General features: G+C 31.9%; 1 long non-coding RNA gene across 1 annotated transcript; it reads right to left on the bottom strand.

Moving 5' to 3' along the window:
* Window positions 2,777-4,411, bottom strand: LOC104767502. Its single transcript, XR_002036727.1, has 4 exons — window positions 4,294-4,411; window positions 4,143-4,189; window positions 3,844-3,983; window positions 2,777-3,435 (listed from the first exon to the last, which is right to left on the bottom strand). It is a non-coding gene; the product is annotated as an uncharacterized LOC104767502 (long non-coding RNA).

Raw genomic sequence — 7,543 nt, forward strand, 5'->3', positions numbered from 1 at the left:
AAAGTTGTTCATCGAATTGTGTTCCTGTTGTTGAAATCATTGTGAATTGTTGTTATGTTTGTGGTTGAATGTAGAAAGAAGTAGCTCAGAGATGTGATTTAAGAAACGGTTTCTTGTCATCAAAGCTCAGAGTCACGAGCTGAGAAAGAAGCTGTTTTGGTTGTAACGTTAGCTTCTTTTCAATACTCGTTTGGATATGACTAAAGTGTTTGGCAAATTGTTTTATAAGAGAAAACAACAAAAATAAAGCTCAGAGTTTATAGTAAAAACAACAAAAATAAAAAACATTGTCCAATGGGTATGTCCAAATGGACATGGGCATATTTTGGACCATTGTCCAAATGGACTACTGTCCATTATAGCCCGTCCAAATATAGTTCATATATAGAAACGCCCATATGGACACACCCAATTGACAGTTCTAATTAAACGGAAGAGTCTTATCAACTTGTTGAGCATGTGTATATATTTATTTATGTTTGGAGTTGTACCGTGAATTCTCTTATAGCATATTATCTGGTACCGTGAATTAAAAATGTTTCGTTTCAAAAAAATAGTTTACACTAACATTTATAACTAACAGCATTTTTTAAATTTGTTACTATTTTTTTTACTACATGTAAGCATATAATTTATTTAATAAGTTAAATTGGCTCTATAATTTTTGGGGAGAAGTTAACTTCTCTATAATTTATTGGACTCTAAAATCTTTGAAATAAATTTAAATTATAAATTAATTCATGTTATAAGCATGTTTAAAAGTTTGTGTGAGAGAATTGAGTAATTGACTGTTTTCCCTTGTCTGTTATCGATCATAAGTATACGCTAAACCCTTAAGCCATTAGCAATAATATACATATAGACAACAAGTACAAAAAGTCAAAAGTCTTCCAAGTTTACTTTGGTGCAGTAGCTGCATCACCTGGATGGATACAAGTAGGCCTAGATACAAGTTCGATTCCTAGTACATCGCTATATTTTATTCTCTTTTTCGTTTTAAGCATTTCGGATTGGGCCTGGAGAAAATTATTTTGGCTATTATAAATGTATAAGTTTTTTTTTCTTCTTTTTTTTTCTGCATAAATGTATAAGTTATACAGTATATAACAAACATAATCATAGTTATACAGTAGATTTAACTATTTAATTAGGCACATAAAAATTATTTTGAAAACTAAGTTAATAGGTTTTCTGTTTAAAGTATATATTTTTTATTATTATTAAATTAATTTTAGTGAGGCTATTTTAGAATTTTATATACTAAAAGTAAATTTTTAATTAGAGGAAAAAATGATAGGGCATTTTTCAAAACTGTAAAAAAAGCAGGGTATTATTGAATTTGTGTTCATTTCGTTGAACTCGTTAATTGTTCGCTCCGGCAAGGTAACCGGCTTCAATCCGACCAACACCAGCTTCTTATGTGTGTGTTTGGGTCGGCTTTTGTTTCCGTCATCGACCGTTTTCTTTAACGGTGATGGACGGCTCTGCTTCTGGTGGTTAATTCTGTTTTAAGTTTTTTTGTTTTTTTTGTTGTTGTGTTTCTTTTTGGGATGAATACTCTCTGCAATTCTTGAGTTGCAGTTCCTTGGGTTTAATAGTTTAGGGTGTAGATCTACTTTCTTGAAGATTGAATTTTTATTATTGAAGAAGAAGATTAAGAATTTTGCTATAGGTGGAGTCATATTCTCAGCAATTAGAACTCGCCTTTTCCTGTGGGTGTTGATCGAGAATCCCTTGTTGTTTGCCGACGATTTCAGCCGGATTTGAAGTTTTCCGGCGACTGCCTGCTGTCGGCGACCGGAGACTTCAGCCTCTTCGACTTAGCACGTGTCATCTTCCTTGTGCCGCGTGTCTGGTGATTCACGATACACTTCAATCTTCATGGAAGGGTTTACAATCTGGGCTTGGGCTTTTAATGTTTGGTTTTTGACTTTATTAGGCTTTTTATTTTTTTTAGTTTGCTTGTAGGGCTTTGGCCTTGTCTGTAACTTTGGCTTGTTAATTTTGGCTTTATAACATAAATAAAAACAGTTGTGAAAAAAAAAAAAATGAAGTGATATAAAAAAATTAAAACACTATATTTATTATTCAGAAACCATGATTTGAAAAAAAACTGTATTACAAAATAATATTAAAAACATAATTAAAAATAAGAATACATCATCCTCCTAACAAAACATAATTAAGAAAAAAATAACTTATCCTAAAATGAAAAGAAGGACACACAAGTTCTACGTTGGAGGTTACTCTGTTCAGGAGCCCAAGCTCGAGCTATTGTATTTGGAAATCCAAGAAGTATTGTAAAATTTCAATAGAACAACAAGAGATTTGTTATGTTTTTGGTTATAATTAAGTTCAATTTTTTGATAGAAACTCACATTCACAGTAAAGTTCCCACGAGTCAAATGCCGTAGACCAGGCACACCCTCGAGCAGAGAAACAATAGGAGTAAAAAGTCATGTTAATAATGTTTGGAACTGCTGGTACTGTCTCAGCCTATCATGCATAGCTTTTCTCTAGATCTCGCCTCCTCTTAGCCTAAATTTTACTGTGGTACTGGTATCCTACAGGAGAGAGCTTTTCAGCTAAAATCTTCGATTACCAGAGTAATCTCGCTGTGGCCTGTGACGTTGTCTTTGTATTTTAGGGGGCCGGTAATAGATTGACTCTCTGCTTCATGAAAGCTGTGCTCCATCATGTCATTCACGTAGTTTTTGATTTCATATACTGGTAAAGGAGAAGACTGATGTTGTCTAATGTAAACTACGTCTCTTCCACCAATGGTCACCGGCCGTAGTTTCAATATGTGTGCCGTAATTTTCAATAAAGTTGTACCAAATGAGTAAACAAATGGGGAAACCACATAAGAATTATGAAATGCCATCAAGAATCACATCAAGTGTAGCTTTCACGAATTTAAAACTGTAGAAAGAGGAAAAGTTATCCGAATAATCTTTTATTGATACAACACTCAGCAAAGTTTGCTCTTCACCATAACTTTTAATGTCTTTTCTTTCATTTGGCCACAGAAACTATGTGTTCGGTCAAGATAACAAGAGGAATCTTACGGACTCTAAATTAGTTCTTAAAACATTCCACTGGTGTGAACATTAAGAAATTATAAACATCTAGACCAAAGAGACCAGAACATGCAGAACAGCAGAAAACATTGCGTATTAAAAGAGAGGAATATACCTAGCTAAGGAAGCGGGATCCCATGAGGAAGGAACAGCGTGTCTGATCTCGTTGCACAAAACCAATGTAAGCTTTGCTAATTTGACTTCATAAAGCAGAATAAAATATCCAACCAGTGCAAGAGATTTTGTGGATGTTGCATTGACTTGCCAAGAACCCGTGTAGTTGAACATCGCGTTTAAAGCATCGTAGTGGTATGTTCCCTTTTACACCTGCTCTCTCGTTTCAATATTTTGCCATCTGCCAAAAAAAAGGGTATATCTAATGAATAGCCAGAAGCAAGACAATATTTTTTCTACTGAGACACCTAAAGTCCAATACTCATTTTGACCCCCACAGACCAATCTTTACGAGAAAGCCAAATAAACCAAGAACTCGATATGGCTACTAACATTGAATTAGACCTACGTATAATATTTATGAGATTTGATTTGATTGGCTTTACTAATATTGACACTAATTCATTTGGTACATTAGAAAGTGATGATATTGCAGCCATAAGAACTGGCAAAAAATGTCAATAGATACATTCTATAATTATAATCATAAGAAATCACCATTATACCTTTGTGCAATAATACTTTCTAAATGTTCAAAGAGAAACATGAATCAATATGTATGGTCTACTCAAACCAAACAACTGCATACCTTCTACAATTGCATAAAGAAACCGACTTAGAAGCTCCTGCAGTTAAGAAGACAAACTCAGCCTGACTTCTCACAGAGATAAATTCGTGATCTTGTTGTTGTTCAGAAGCCCTCTTGTCCAACTTCTTGATAGCAAACAACTGTAAAAGACAACATTAAGGATAAAAGATTCAGAACCAAAGCAAAGTTTTGTTCTGTGAGTTTTTAAGCTTTCACCTCAAATCTACTATGATCAATAGAAACCCTTAAGAGGATAGAACAATAGAAGTAAGGGATACGAAATCAATCGCCCAACTTACTCAATCGCCGAGGAGTATGATATCCCGCTACAGTTGTTTCTACTGTTCTATGATAACGTAAACACACTTGTATTAGAAACGAATACGCTTTTATTAGAAATGATGATAAGAATCAATGTTCGTATAAACAAAGACTCTGTTCCCAACTTACAAGAGTATAGAAACAAGAAACAACTCCAATAAGAAGAGCTAACACCGATTACAAAGGATCCAGAAAAGAGAGAGGGAGATTACAAAGCTTTTATTTTAGATAAAGTTCGTAATAGCGAAGACGACTGCAACGGCTTCTCCTTATAAAGAAAACTTTGGACTCTTGTGCTCAAGCTCATATGTGACATCTCATGTGTGACAGCTCACTAACAACCACGTCAATGATCCGTTAGCCACAAAACAGTCCTCCCACAAGCTTCTAACACGTGTCCTTCTTTATTCTTAATTCAAATAACTCGATATCAGAAACCCTGTAACAGAGCTCCCCTGTTTGGAAAACCTTGTCCTCAAGGTTCAAAGGCAGGAAAGCGACGCTGCAGATCAAACAAGTATTCCCAAGTGGCCTCCTCAACGCCCTCATTCGCCCTCATCTTTGGTATATATGAATATCAAATAATCCAAAGATGAAAATATAAATTAAATAAAACAATCTAAAACTACTACAATAAATTTTAAAATACAGTAATAAAAAAGGAAGATACATATATTAATCTTCTATTTTTTTTAGGTCAACATATTAATCTTATCTATTCCGTAATGAAAAAGTAAAAAGTAAGAGTATATTTTGATTTTAAAAAATAATGAAAATTTGTTTTCCCATTAAAAAAAGTTTGACCAATAGATTAAAGTTAAAAGTGATATTTTTGAATAAATTATTTTGTTAGATGACTAATATGAGATGATCTATGTTTATATAGAAGTGAGTATTTACATTTTTTATAATTAATAATTTTTTGTATATTTTTCTTAATCTCTTTTCTATTTTATGATAAAATTCAATGAGCTAATTGTTTTTAAAAAAAATTATTGCTTCCCACTTTCTTGTAGGGCGTACTATCGTTCGACGATAAGAACGCTTTATGTTTAGTTAATCTTGCTTTTGTAATAATAATTAAAAGAAATAATAATAACACCCTGAGATTATGTAGTATGCATTATAAAATTGAGAAACTAAACAAAATTCAAAGAAATGTCGACGAAAACACGTGATAATATCTAGGAATCTTTTTATATAATTGCTTCAAGTACACAACAAACAAATCGCCTTCGAGACTTGTTCGAGAATAATGATGTGTCAAACAAAAAGTTAATAAAAAAAATTTACTAAGAAAAAGAAAGCTAGTCGAAATTATTTTGTTTGGTAAAAAATATGTCATCATCTATTTGCTTATATAGTGGGGTGTATTTACAATCATTTTCCTTTTAGGATTAACAAAGTTTTTTTTAATATAATAAGATTACAATTATCTTATGTATTGTTTTACCAAGCTTGAAAACTGTGATTTCTGATCATTAAAATTGACACGTGTTAGGATCTGATGAGTTACTAACTTTGATATGTGATTTATGATCGTTAAAATTGACACGTGTCACGATCTAATGAGTTACTAACTTTGATATTTAATTGTTAAAATTGATAAGTGTCACGATCTTGTGAGTTTTTGACTTTGATCTCTGATCGTTAAAAATAACACGTGTCACGATCTGGTGAGTTACTAACTTTGAGAACCAAGCTTTATATAATAAGATTGCAAAAAAGACATGTAAGCAACAATTGTGCTGATCTGTATTAATTGTTTTAATTTGATAGACTGTTGATTTTTTCTGAGGTGTCAACACTTGCTTGAATACAGAAGCTGAGGTGTCAAGCTCTGGAGAGAAACACTACATCTTTTATTGTATTGATTATACAATATATACTATTCATCAAAAGATCTTCGAAATCGAAAAAAAACTTAGAAATAATCATAGGAGATTTGCTACAATAACCTACAATTTATTAGAAACAACTAAAATAACCTATCAAGATTTTCAAATATTTGTATAGCACATTTTTACTATATTACCCTTGCATATATTACTCTTTTTTCTTCTTAACTAAATAAATATTATAAAAATCACACATACAATACTAAATATTCAGAAAATTATTTTAAACAAAATTTTAAAGAGGAAATAATTGAAAAACAAAAATTAATAAAGGAAATCATTTAATAAGGGAATCAAATGAAAAAGAAAATATTTTTTAAAAGAAAAATCTTCAAAAATCTTTGGTAATTATTAGTCAGACTTATAATTACTCTGCGAAGAATCATAGACTTTGGTAAAGTCTTCGATTTTCGGTAGATTTCAAAAATAGATTAAGCAGACTTATAGTTAGTCTGAGGAGATTCATATACTTCGATAAAGTCTTCAAATTTTTGGTAGACTTCAAAAATATATTAAGCAGACTTATAGCTAATCTGTGGAATAATCTAGACTTTAGTTAAGTTTTCGCATTTTCACTAGACTTCAAAAATATATTAAGTAGACTTATAGTTAGTTTGCAAAGTATTCTAGACTTTTGCTAAGTTTTCGTATTTTTGGTAGACTTCGAAAATATATTAAGCAGGCTTATAGCTAATTTGCGGAGTAATCTAGACTTTTGTTAAATCTTCGTATTTTCGATAGACTTCAATAATATATTAAGCAGACTTATAGCTAATCTGCGAAATTCTATAAACTTTTGATTAAATCTTCGTATTTTCGGTAGATTTCAAAAATACTCGTGCACTAGTCTTAATCTAGTAATCAAGAGATTAAAATAACACAGGATGGTATGTGAATACCAATATTTTGTGGTTATAACTTTACTGGAATGTGTTCTTCGTGATTTGGTATTAGGTATGTTTTTTAAGGGCAACATGTATACAACATGGAGAAGATTTAGAAACTGTAAAAGAAATCTTGGTTCGTGAAAATATAATGTGGCGTATATATATATAACTTAGATTAATTAACATTGTGAAATTTTTGCATGTGTGTGCAGAGATCCAAACTAAAGAACTGAAGGTCCATATGAAATACTTTGAGGAGTTATTATACCCGATCTTATATGGAGCACGACAATGCACCGAGACATGCTTATCAAAGGGGTACGAGACCGGAGACTGCCGTCCTCCCTATAAGAGGCCTGATAAACCTTTCGTTTGTTGTTGTTATTATCAATAGCGATGATCCATTTACTACCACGGTACTCAAGTCTTTTTTTTTTTATTGCAATCGAATAATCAGAGTTCCCCATCATATATATAAACTAAACCGAAAATTCAAAAAGAAAAAATTGGAACAAAGTCTGAGTTTTGTTCATCATTCAATGTCTTCTGTAACATATTTACAAATTGTTACTCTATCCCCTCTCCATCTCTCTC

The sequence above is a fragment of the Camelina sativa genome, chromosome 19 (assembly GCF_000633955.1).
Source record: "Camelina sativa cultivar DH55 chromosome 19, Cs, whole genome shotgun sequence".
Lineage (NCBI taxonomy): Eukaryota > Viridiplantae > Streptophyta > Magnoliopsida > Brassicales > Brassicaceae > Camelina > Camelina sativa.